Source organism: Lepisma saccharinum, chromosome 1 (assembly GCF_977018435.1).
Source record: "Lepisma saccharinum chromosome 1, izLepSacc3.1, whole genome shotgun sequence".
Taxonomy (NCBI): Eukaryota; Metazoa; Arthropoda; class Insecta; order Zygentoma; family Lepismatidae; genus Lepisma; species Lepisma saccharinum.
The window spans coordinates 3,277,989-3,291,261 of record NC_139229.1 but is presented as its reverse complement, the minus strand read 5'-3'; the positions used below and the strand labels follow the sequence as shown (position 1 = coordinate 3,291,261).

General features: G+C 36.7%; 1 protein-coding gene across 2 annotated transcripts in view; it reads left to right on the top strand.

The window, feature by feature from the left end:
* LOC145992166 (thyrotropin-releasing hormone-degrading ectoenzyme-like) overlaps positions 1–13,273 on the top strand; it is a 56,982-nt gene that overhangs the window by 32,306 nt on the left and 11,403 nt on the right. The gene's annotated exons all lie outside the window — the stretch shown is intronic.

Here is a 13,273-nt window from a genome sequence, read left to right as displayed (position 1 = left end):
ATATATATATATATATATATATATCCAATCAAGTGTCGCAATGATAATAATTAGGATAATTATATTTAATTAAATTAATATATTAATTAATTAAATATGTCCTGTTATTATTACATGAATAGGTAAAAGATAGTAAAAGAATAGAAATATAACAGCAAGTATTTATTATCTAGCGTACGTGTAGGTAAGATCGCCAAGATTTGCATAAAAACAACTGCCCTGGCAAGGAATTTAATGTCAGATAGAAAGATAATTGAATATTTATTGAATAACAAAAAAAGGAGTTAGATCCAATTAACGAAAAGTAAAGTTCGTGATTAATATTTTATGGATATTATCATTAGTAGTGTGCATAAATCTTTGGAATCCTTCAAAGCCGTATGAGCCAAATTCCTTGCCTTCCAATAAGTTCAGCGGAGAAACCATCGAGTATACAGGGTGCAGCAGAAATAACTCCCGGATTTCATTTGTGAATAACAAAGCAACGATAGATGTTATGCAAAATTTTATTTCACAGTTAGAAAGAACAAGGATTACCATTTTGTTCCCCATGTGTACCGAGACAACTCCATGAACGCCTCTACTTTTTTGAGGAAGTCGGCACGCAGTTAATGTAATGTCTGACCGTTATGTATGGATGTTGCGCAACTTCCTGCAGCCGCAATCGAATGAACGTGGCAAATTGGCTGTGTGGTTCCAACAGGATGGTGCCACAGCACGCGCATCAATGAACGTGATACGTGAAATGTTTCCAGGGCGTCTGATCTCCCTTCGAAGTCACCTTCCATGGCCAACTCGTTCCCCCGAGCTCGCACCCTGCGACTTCTTTCTGTGGGGGTACCTGAAGGCTAAAGTTTACCAAGGAAGGCCGAGGACAGCCAATGATCTGAAAGATGGTATCAGACAGGAAAGAGCGGCAATACCGACCAGACATGACTAGGAGGGTAATACAGAACTTCAGGGCGAGACTTCAGAAATGCGTACACTGTGCAGATCGGCATTTGGACGATATCATTTTAAAACAAAGTCAACTATGTCACACAAAATGGTGACTTGTGGCAATTTTGACAAAAAATAATTGGAACATTTTGTTCTTTGCAAATGTGCAATAAAATGGTCAACCTTGTTCTTTCCAACTGTGCAATAAAGTTTTGCATAACATCTATTGTTGCTTTGTTATTCACAAATGAAATTCGGGAGATATTTCTGCCGCACCCTAACTTTTAATTGTTATGCTGTTCAAGCATGGTGTTGGCATTGATGGATATTGAGTATAACAAATGCTAAACAATTATATTTTGATAAATTACTTTTACTACTTGGTAAGTCTTTTGGGGGGGAAGGTGTCCGGACCCCCTGGACCCCCACAAAAACGCCCTTGATACCTAGGTATAATATGAAGCCACAAGAAATATTCTCTTTTAGAACAGCACACACGAATGTCCTGTTATTTAATGCAAAATATGCATAAATATTTTTCATTGTTTTTGTTAGAATTTAAGTTTAAAAAAAAATTAAAATCAGATAACAATTCTGAAACATATAAGGCTAAGCTCTGGACCTCATTCTGGGCTTATTTGGATTTCACGGAACGGAAAAACAGGAGTGAGGGGGATCTTGAGCCACCCCAACCAGGAATAACCATCTCCCACCCACTGGATATAGAAACTACGTTATATAGAGTTCCACTTCAGTTCCGTTCATTATCATTTTAAAATTCCCATAGCTACGCATAAAAATATCTTTAAACAATTTGTAGCAGATGTGTACCACATCCAATACCTTTTAGAAGCCATGTATTTGGTATTTTCTCAGACATGTATAGGGTGTTGTATTAAAAAAGAAAAAACTGAGTTCAGATAATTCCCAATCAACTCGTAAGAAGTCTAACTTTGAAATATTTGTGAAAAATTTGACAAATCATTTATTTGTAATATAATTAGCTGTACGTAATGACGCTCTTCAAGTACTGAAAGTAATATCATTCGGTACATTTACAAAACCGAAATCCTTCAGCTCTCAGAAGTAGCAAGGAAAGCCATACGCTCAAAAGTTTATTCTTTCTTTTCAATTTTTGGTGGACAATGTGAAGTGCCGGCCAAGGTTTATTTTCGTATGTAGTGGTATTAAATGCAGATACATGCGTGTGTTTTAGGATGACATGTCAATTTCTCGTTTATGTGAAAAGGTAAACTTTAATGTAAGCAAAAGCATGTGCACGTCACAGTTAAAGATTTTCGCATCTACAATGAAAATCCAAAACACATTCCCACCTCGCCGGACTCCGTGGCGGAGGGGTTAGCATAGCGCGCTATGACGCCTGAGGTCCCAGGTTCGAATCCTGGCCTGCCCATGGGTGTTATTTTTGAGTGTGCATCAATTTCATCATATCATCATCACTCATCCTCATCTTCGCGATTAGCCAAAAGTGGCAGAAATGCGAAGTAAAATAAACCAAATCAATCAATCAAATATTCCCATCTTACTCCCAGAGACCTTGTAAATCAAATCCAAAATCTACCAATAGAACCTGCAGTGAGTCTCATTTATCTCGTGCATTCATCTGACTAATGTAATTTTCTTACAATTTGTCCTTAGAGTTTAACATAAAATGGCGTTGTGTTTGTGTTGTATTCGATATCACAATTAGATTTTAAGCAATTAATGTCCAATTATAAGTATACCTAATACATAGGTAAAAAATAGTCCCCCCTCTGATAAAATCGCAAATTGCACCCTGTTTAAATGTCTAGGAAATATTTCATTTCACCTAGGAATGATATCGCGATGCGATGAGTCGAGAATTGTCACAGCCTCATCTCGTCTCCTGTGTGGTGAGGTCCTTCTCGTTCTTGTTTGTGCTTATTTTTCTTTCGGTTATGAAGTTATGAAAACTTATTCCAAATTCACCTCATTCTCAGATAGGCTAATCGGCACTCTATTTTTTTAAAAAATATATATATAGATATCTTAATATATAAATTCCATTATAAATATTCAAAAGAAAATGGGGTCAGTCATATACTCTTCTGATGAAGATTTGTATCTTATCTTCGAATCGAGGCGACCACTGCTTTAGAAATGTGTACCCTCCCTTACGCAAAGCAGCAATCGTCTGCAGCGTAATTGTCTGAAAGTCAATCTGATTCCATCGTTCCACACACATTTTAAACAATTTTCATCTCCTTCAAGAGGTTTCCAAGAACTTAGGTCAATGAACTAACTAGTAGCAAGCACAATGTAGTATAATAAGTTTACAATTAAATGTTTTGAATTTCTGTGGTAAGGACTATAATGCTTAAAATTTATAAACAATAATACATTTTTTATTGGGCGAATTGATAATAGGTCATTTTAACAGTAGCACCTTCCGTCTGCTGTCAAATTACCAAAGGGGGGTACAGGGGGTACAACTGGATTTACGGATTTAGGGGGCTACAGTACCCCCTTCAAAAATTTGCGGGGGTACAATGTACCCCTGTACCCCCCCGTTCCTGCGCCACTGCATGTAGTGCAAGCTGTGGATGATTTGTTAGGTCGATGGGTCTGACAGATGCTCTACCATTTCCCAGACTTAATCCCTAAGATAAAGGGCATTCGCTTCCGAACTGTTTCAGAGATTCTTCAAGCAATACACCACTCCATTCGAACCATCCACAGAACAGGCACTGTTACAGAAATACTACAATTCCACATCACTAGCAACGGTTGTACACAATACTGGTGACTACATCGAAGGGCTGTAAAAATTTCACAGAGGTATCTCTTTTGTATCATTTGTAAATTAATAGTTGCCACTATTAAATTTCCAACCCATGTATAATATATAAACATTAATTGTAAATTAATGGTTGTTTATAGCCCGACCCTGTGGCCGAGTGGTTAGCACATCGCGCTGCGATGCCCAGGGTACCGGGTTCGAATGCTGGTCGGGCTTGGTTGTTTGTGAATGTCCATTCATCAATTTCATCATTTCATCACTCATCCCCATCTTCGCAAATTAGCCAAGAGGCACAAAACGCGAAGTAAAATAAACTAAATCAATCAATCAATCAATCAATGGTTGTTTATAGATAGAAGTTTCTTTGGTCAGTAAAATGACTGATCAGTTGCATCATTGCATTTAATCCATTCTCCTTTTAATAATAAATATTTAAAGTAAAATATTTCATATCTTTGTGTGTTATGAGAACTATTATTAATATTCATTATTATTATTAGGTATTACCTAAATGGGCTTTGTTATAAGCTGAAAGTAACATCTATGAACACAATGCTCATAAACTTAAGTAATAAAGCAAAGTGGAACCTTCCATGAGACGGACCAATGAGATAAGATAAGATAAGATTTATTTCTATCCACTTGATCATATGAGTACAAATAGCACTATGATATGAGATAGGTCAATTACATGTGTAATTTTGAGTACAAAGGAATTAACATATACTTAAGCATATTAAAAGTATAAAGAGTATAGTATAAAATAAAAATATAATAAAATTACATAAAATTACATGTATAATTTTGAGTACAAAGGAATTAACACATACCCTCGAATGTATGTTGGTCCTCTCCCCCAAAATGTACAAAATTTTCATTTCAATCAATTAAACAATATGACACTGCTAGTACATTAGTTTAACAGTCACGAGACAGTCTGATATGATATGATATGATTTGATTTATTTCCGTCCACTTGATCTTATAAGTACAAATAGCACTATGATATGGGATAGGTTAATTACATGTATGATTTTGAGTACAAAGGAATTAACACATACTTATGCATATAAAAAAGTATAAAAGAGTATAGAATAACTTAAAAAATAGAAGAAAAATCAAAGGTTATGGCTATTATTGAACATAAAAATGGAAGAAAATCAAAGGTTATGTCTATTAATGAAAAATATGATTTAAGTACTCCTGTGTGCTATAAAACAAATACTTCATAAGCAAGCTTTTCACTGTTATTTTAAATTTGGTTGGATTATGATTCTTGAGTTCCTCTGGCAGCTTGTTATAGAGTTTTACACCTTGAAATCCTAGACCACTATGTGTTTTGGATGTGCGGACAGTAGAAAGATGGAGGGAGTTATGCATACGAGTGCTGTACTTGTGTATGTCCAGATTTTTTGAGAAGATTTTAGAATTTGTATGAATAAAGTACAATGTTTCTAATATGTACAAACATGGAAGAGGTAATATTTGAAATTCATTGAAAATTTGTTTTGTTGGGTTTGAGAGGGATACATTCTTCATAATTTTTAATATGCATTTTTGCCAAATAAAAATTTTCTGCATTTTGGGTGAACTGCCCCAGAAAGAGATACCATATGTAAGTACAGGTTGAATCTGTCCAAAATATACTGTCCTTAAATCATTCAAAGTTAAAACATTTCTCAAAATTCTCATCATGTAGCAGAGCCTGCTTAACTTTTGAGTCTATCCATACTCCTAAGAATTTTATTGCATTACATTCTTTGACGACTTCATTGTTAATAATTACATTTACGTTTTTTATTTGTTTTGCTGGATTAAAATTTATTAGAACTGTTTTATTAACATTCAGGGAAAGCTTGTTGTTGTTTAGCCAGGTGTTTAGTTGTGTTGTTGTTGAAATGGAATTCTTTTGAAGTTGCTCATATTCCAGGCTTTTTACTATGATATTTGTATCATCCTCAAAAAGTATTGTTTGAGACTCTGATAAGGTTTCTGGAAGATCATTCATGTAGAGTAAAAATAAAACTGGTCCTAGAATTGAGCCTTGGAGTACACCTGTATTGAGGAACAATTGGTCTGATTTGATTTTGTTAATATCTACATACTGACATCTGTCTTTTAAATAAGACTTGAACCATTTTTTTGCTAAACCTCTGATTCCATAATGGTCCATTTTATCTAGTAAAATGTCACGCTGAACCAAATCAAATGCTTTGGTGAAATCTAAAAATAATTCATGCACATGCATTTTTTTGTCTCTCGATTTTAGAATGTTATTTGTAAATTCAAAAATAGCTTCTGATATTGACTTACTTTTTTGGTATCCAAATTGATGTTTGAATAAAATGTCGTATTTTTCTAAGAAAGTTACTAATCTATTTAGCATAATTTTCTCTATTACTTTAGAGAAGACCGATAAAAGAGAAATTGGCCTATAGTTTGAGCATTCTTCTTTGTTACCTTTCTTGAATAATGGTCTCACTTTTGCTATTTTGTACTCACTAGGAAAAATACCTGTTTCTAAAGATGTGTTGCAAATACTTACTAGTGGTTGTAAAATACTATTCGCACATTTTTTAGTAGAGAACTTGAAAATTCATCTGGCCCTGATGAATACTTATTTTTTAAATTTAATTCTCGACTTCTCCCTCAGTTACTGGTGTGAGAAACATAGTGTTTGTGTTTCTGGGACTGTTGAAATATGTTCTTAATCTAGGTGCAGAGATTACTGCATTTTTATTTATGGTATTGGGAATGTTCACAAAGTATGTATTAAAAATTTGTGCTACATCAAGGGGATTGCTTATTTTCTCTCCATCAGCCATTATTTCTATTTTTTCATTCATGTTCTTTCTTTTCTTACGAGTTTCATCATTAACAATTTCCCATAGTTTCTTTGATTTATTTGCAGATTTGCATATTTTATCTGCAATGGTTAATTTCTTAGCATTGTTTATTACCTTCCTGAGAATAATTACATATTTTTTGTAGTGGTCTTTAAGTATGGGATTCTTGTTTTTCTGAATGTCTTTATATAAGTTTCTTTTTGTTTCACAGGATTTTTTTATCCCTTTAGTTATCCAGAAAATTGATTTTGTTTGATTTAGGGGTTGTCTGTATGTTTTGTATGGAAATGCTACTTCAAAATGATATTTTACTGTCTTTGTGAATAAGCTTAGTTTCGTATTTAAATTTTCCTCCATGAGCACATCAGTCCAGTTTTCTTTCTTTAAGGAATATACAAAGTTTCCTATCTTTTCCTTGGTGAATTTTCTTTTTTCTACAGTAGTGATATGTTTTGCAGTTTTTTCTTTTATATTCTCTGGTATATGGACACTTATGAAAACTGCTTCATGATCGGACAAAGCTAAAGGTAAAATATTTGTGGTATATTCAAAAAAATCTTGGTTAATTATTATTTGATCAATACATGTTTTACGTGTTGGTGTTATCCTTGTTGGTGAATTTATTGTTGCAATCAAATTATGGGAGGTTAGAATTGTATTTAGTTCATTTTTTTCCGGACTGTGTTTTAAAAAATCTATGTTTATGTCGCCCATCACTATAATGGGTCGTTTTTTATGTAGTAAAATGGACAACATTGTTTCTAATTTTTCAAAAAATGTGCCTAAATGTCCATCTGGTGTTCGGTATAAGCAAACTACTGTTGTTTCATTTTGTTGTAATTTTAAATTCACTACTGCATGTTCAAAATTGAATTCTTCATTTAAATAATTAGTTTTTGTTACATTTTCATATGGTATATTGCTTTTAACTAATATGGCAGCACCACCTCGCTAGATTAAAATTTGGAATTTGTGTGGAAGAAAACTCTTCTTGCAACCAATGTTCAGTGGCACAAATTATATGTGGGACTTCTGTGAGGGATCCAAGAATCACATCCAGTTCATGGACCTTGTTCCTTAATGACTGAAAATTTTGACTCATTAACCTAAAAATATTTTTGTTTTCAGAGATAAGAAGTTTTTCATTTTTGTTTACATTAACTGTATGTACATCTACACTGGCGTTCAGATTTTGTGACCTGATTACTTTGTCTGCAGATATTGGCCAAGTTTCACTAGTATTACGTGAATAGATAGATAACGTACTTTGTGTAAATGGTAATGATAATGATAATGATAATGATGACTGAGTCAGTTTCTGTACTGACTCAGATATTATGCGTTTCCCTGATTACTTGCAATACTTATAGCTATGGACTGACACAAATTTGTTTTTCCGTTTACATTATAATGTAAGCCATGCATGGTGAAATTTTCTCTGTTGTTATTTGCTTTTATTACCTTTGCATGGTCTATTTCATTGATGAGGTTTTCACTTTGTCTGTTTGTCTTCTTAATCTCCTTGTTTACTATTGACCATTCTGGGAGGTCATGTCTTACAGGAATTTGGATTACTTGCACATTTGTGTTCTTCAGGATGGCAAGTTTTGTTTTTAGTTCCCGCAAATACACCTCTGATTCATTGTACGCTATGTCATTTGTACCACCCATTATCACAATATTATCCTCCTTAGTAAAGTCTGAACATAGTTTCTTACAATCATCTAAAACATCTTTTAGTTTTGCACTTGGTTTTACAATGCCACTTACCTCACAGTTCGGCAGATACTCAGACAAAAGATTTGAGCAATTTCTTCCAAGACTGTCACTTAATATCAGTACTTTGGGTTTTACATTCTTTGTTTTCTTATTTGCTTTCAGTTTCTTTCCTTCTCCCAGTCCATTGATCATATTTTGTTGTTGCTTGAGATTGCATTTCTCTTTGAAAATTCCGGAGATGCAGTTTTTATCCTGATCTTGGTCTTGACGTACACTGGACTTATTCTGTAGTTCGCACCCCAAGTAAACGTTTCCTTTTTCGTTTTCTTGATCTTGAAGTACACTGAACATATTTTGTAAATTGCACCACAAATTGACGTTTTGTTCTTCATTTTTATGACATTGTTTCTTTCCACTGCTCACAACTTCACTCCAAGTCTTGGTTTTTCCATTATCCGCCTCTAGTACTTGCACTTTTTTCTTCAGTAGCTCATTTTCCTTCTTTGCATTGGTAACATCACTATGCAACAGTTGAATAATTTCCTTCAATGATAGCACTTCACATTCAAGATCCGTAATTTTTCCCCTCAGTTTTTCATCTGTATTTTCCGATCTTGTTTCCTCGAAGTTTTCTTCAATTTTCTTGTTAGAAGATGTTGCTGATTGGTCGGCGCATTTTTGTACTCTGTCCGTAGACTAGCACAAAGATTGTTTACCACACTGAATGTTATTATTTTCACTTAGTAGGGTATCTCTTGTGAGAGTGATGCACTGTTGTCCATTTTCGTCATTTTCTTTTGGCAGAATAGGGTTTTGAATGTTTTCCCCAAAGAGAGCAGATTCGCAGCAAATCAAGATAGAGCGAGAGCCAATCAGAGAAGACCTTATCACCAGAGCATGATAGACAGCGAGTGCGGGGCCAGCAACCTCCCATCATCAGCAGATCAGAAGCACAGCGAATGACGATTCTATGAGAAACAATCAGGGAACACAACGTCAGTAGAAGACTCTGGCTCTCTAGGGTACAAAATGAGGCTGGAAGACAACTGGAGAGAATACTACAAAACTCCAGATTCACCATAGAAGCACCAACAGAACCAACCTACTACTCGAAAGGAAGGGGAGAGCCAGACGTTCTGGATGTTGAACTCTTAAAAAATGCTATACTGACAGCAGGACATGTACACCAAGAATTATCCTCAGACCATCTACCAATACAGGTCATCGTGCCACAAAAATTCTCACCCACGAGGCACCAAAGAGGTCAAGATTCAACATGGACTGGAATCAAATTACCAAAATTATGGCGGAAACCACCGACCTAAATGAGCAGATCCACACAGCAGAAGACATATACAAGTAAGGACCACTGTAACCTCAGAAATACAGTCGGCTGCTAGACATAGCACAACAAAACAGCAACCTATAGATAACAAAGTTCCAGAGGACTTGAAACTCCAAGCAATATAACATATCAAGAGATGGTTCCAGAAAAGATGGTAAAGGACACAGAATACCACATATAAGTGTCTATGGAAAGATCTCACAACAAGAGTCCGAAACCAACTACAATGAACAACAACTAAAAAGTGGGAAAGAATCTTCATAGGAAAGCAGCCAACTCACAGAGAATTCTGGAAGATAGTCAAGGGATGTACCAGAACGACAACCACAGCAGGGACAACAGTACTGGATGATGGAAACCAGCTAACCTTTGACCTACAGGAACAGGCAAACATAATGGCCACACACTGGGAAGGGCACTTCACATTAAACGATCATATTCCTCCTGACAAGCTTTCCAAAGACCTTCTATTGTGCGGGGCCGTCTGCTTCCCAAGGCTCGTTTCAACAACGGAAACCCACAAAAATCCATGGAAGAGGCATCAGGGGATTTCACAGGGATGTCTGTAAAGGATGCCGTTTCACGTGCCATCTGATCCATGTATGCCTGCGTGGACTTTGCCGTATGACTGGAAGCCTTGTCCTGGTGGATGACAACACGAGATGTGTCGCTGCCATAGAGAGAAGAAATATCATGTCTGTACAGTGGCTCCAAAATATTCGTCTGCTAATAGGCTACATTTATTTTAGCCTTTTTTTTCACTCTGCGCAGTGGAAGTTTGCCGTTATGGCAGTAACTACCAACAACTGTGAACCCGCATGGAAAACTTTCAGCACATTCACGTACCCACTCAGATCGACCTCTTGCATCACGTGGAAGATAGTAGATGGCCCTTTTATTACCACATCCCGACAGATACACCCATGCTTCATCCAGGGACACCACATATTTCCAGCGGTCCCCTGCCAGAGGGCGTTCGTAGAGCTTCCGACTGTTGGTCTTCCTCTCCTGGACATGTGAGGCACGCCGCTTATGAACTTGAGCCTTGTGCTTCCGCACAAGTTGTAAATCTTGGGCTATGATGCGATTCACAGTTGCAGGGAAACATTGCACTGCCTGTGCAATCACTCTTTGCATTGCAGGCTTTTCACATCGCACCAAGGATCTCACTTTCCGCACAACATCGAAGGAACGCTTGGGCTTCCGATATGTCCGAGGCCCACTTTGACTGGTTCCAGCAACAGGTACAGTGCAAGCTCTATGGCGATTCAACACTGCATTGATGCCCTTCTTTGACACATGGAATGCTTTCATGTGGCACTGTTTAATTATCTGGCTATAACTATAACCAACGTCGAAAAGGGCACAGATGTACCCCTCCCAAAAGACTGGAATTTTTGGTGCCATATAAACACTCACCCACACACCAACCATCGTTTTTGCAAGTCAACACACAGTATACTTTCGTCCTACTGGCTCTGCTGCTCTGTGCTATGCCTACGTGCTACTCCCTGGTGATCGAAATCGTTACCATCAACGTGAAACAACCTTCTGTAGTCCACTAGCCACGAAACCAGAACTCACCACTCCCAGGAAAGTCTATGCCACGATCAAAAAAGTATCCAACAATAAAGTGCCTGGACTAGACAGAATTACACCAGAAATGCTGAAGAAACTCCAACGAAAAGCTCTCATCTTCATCACGAAGCTATTCAATCAGGCACGTTGCCTGATAATGTTCGCATGAGTACGTGAACACTCATTTGTATTACGTAAATTACGTACATATTAAATGCACACACATATATTTCTTCAAAATAATACTTTTTTGATGTTCGAGTATACACACACAATTTACTCTGACACGACGTCTTTCACGTCTGATAACTTTTTTTAGATAGTTGGTAACACTGATTCCCACTGTGTTCCATGGTTGCGATGAACACAATTGCTGTGTTGTGTGTTGTGAACTAGCAGCTAAGGGGCTGTTTGCCGCTATAGGCCGAAAATGTTCACTGGGCTGTGCGAAAATTGTGGTGCGAACCCTGATCCAAGCGGTAATACTTCTTACATTCGGCACCAGGATGCAGCATATACAAGGCATGTCTAGGAGGACTCGAAAAGATCGGCTCTACATAGTTGCAACCTTTAGTGAGAAGTCGCTAAACCTGGCAGATTTTAAATTCCAGTGGGCGCTAAAATTCACGGAATAGTGACGAGCGACTTTTCTTTAAAAACTAGTCTGCAGGAGTTACATAATATCTTTCAAAGTTTATATGATTTGCGCATGTGCGTCTAAGGGCAATTCAGACTGTGCAACTTTCTTTAGTAATGAACGTTTTTCATGCCAAGGAAATAACTCTCACCAACTTAAATTGAAAAGGAAAGTGCCGACTACATTTACATCAATTCAATGCACATTTTTCTGGTAATTTTCTGTATGGGTTCGTATGGCCTAAATAGTTCTTACCAAAAAAAGTTACCAATTGATATTAGTAAATCATTTTTATTATTCTCTACGTTATTAGAATATGCTTATTGTAAAGAACAAAATATAACTTTCAGAAAACTAGAGCTGTATTTTTGCTACACATATATTTTCTTTTTTGAAGTTAGAAAGTTGAAATAATATATGCATTTAAATTATCACAATTGAAATTAAATGCATTTTTACTGTGCATATAAACACACATACTTTGAATAAACCTGGTGTAAGTTGTTCCCCACAGCATTTTAAAAAAAATACATTTTGCATTTTTCACCAGCAAATTTGATTCAGCGATTTTTAGTTAGCGCATGTTGAAGATTTAGCAACTTTTGCATTTCAATTGTTGGCAACACTGCTGCTGTGGAAGAACTGTAACGGGGCATGTTTGTTTTGGAAAGACCAAGTACCATTAGTTTTTCGGGGCAACAAAAAAGCCTGTGCTCTTTGGCGGCAACGGATAAAAGGCGGTTAGTGTCGATGTCGAGAGCAAGATATCTATTGACAAGCGGTTGGGTGAAATTATGTGCACTGGCTTTCAGACGTGGGCGTGTGTGTGGTGTAGTGTTGTGTTTTGTGAATACTGTTAGGAGTTTGAAAGAAAAGTCATTTTCGTGATTGAGCGAAGCAGAACGAACTCAAGGAAAAAGGATGAGCCCTCACCAGCCGGACCTCTACATTGTACAAGAGGTAAGTACTCCCAAATGCGTTATTAAAAGAACTTTCAAAAATTACTGATACACGAAGAAGTACAATTGGTTATGTGGGAGCAACGTTGTGATCGCGCAATTTTGTTTTCCTTGTTTGTTGTTTGGAGGCAGCAATTCATGGACAAACACAGGACACATCCTGGGCGTTTGTTACAATTTGCACATGCGACTCGCTTAAAAAGAGACTCGTTTCGTGCAACGTATAAGATCAAGGATGGTAAACATGTTTGATTTATTTATTTGTTGCTTTAAGTCCACTTTATGCACAGTAAGGCTAATCGGGACTGGACCTACAGTTCTAAGTGGAATCCGAACCACTGTGTGCATCCACCGGTTTTCGAACCCGGGACCCCTCGATTACAAGTCGACGACGGATAAATATTTTAATGACGACGACAAACAGATGTTACTATACGCTTTAAATCCGTGGTTCCCAAAGTGTGTGCC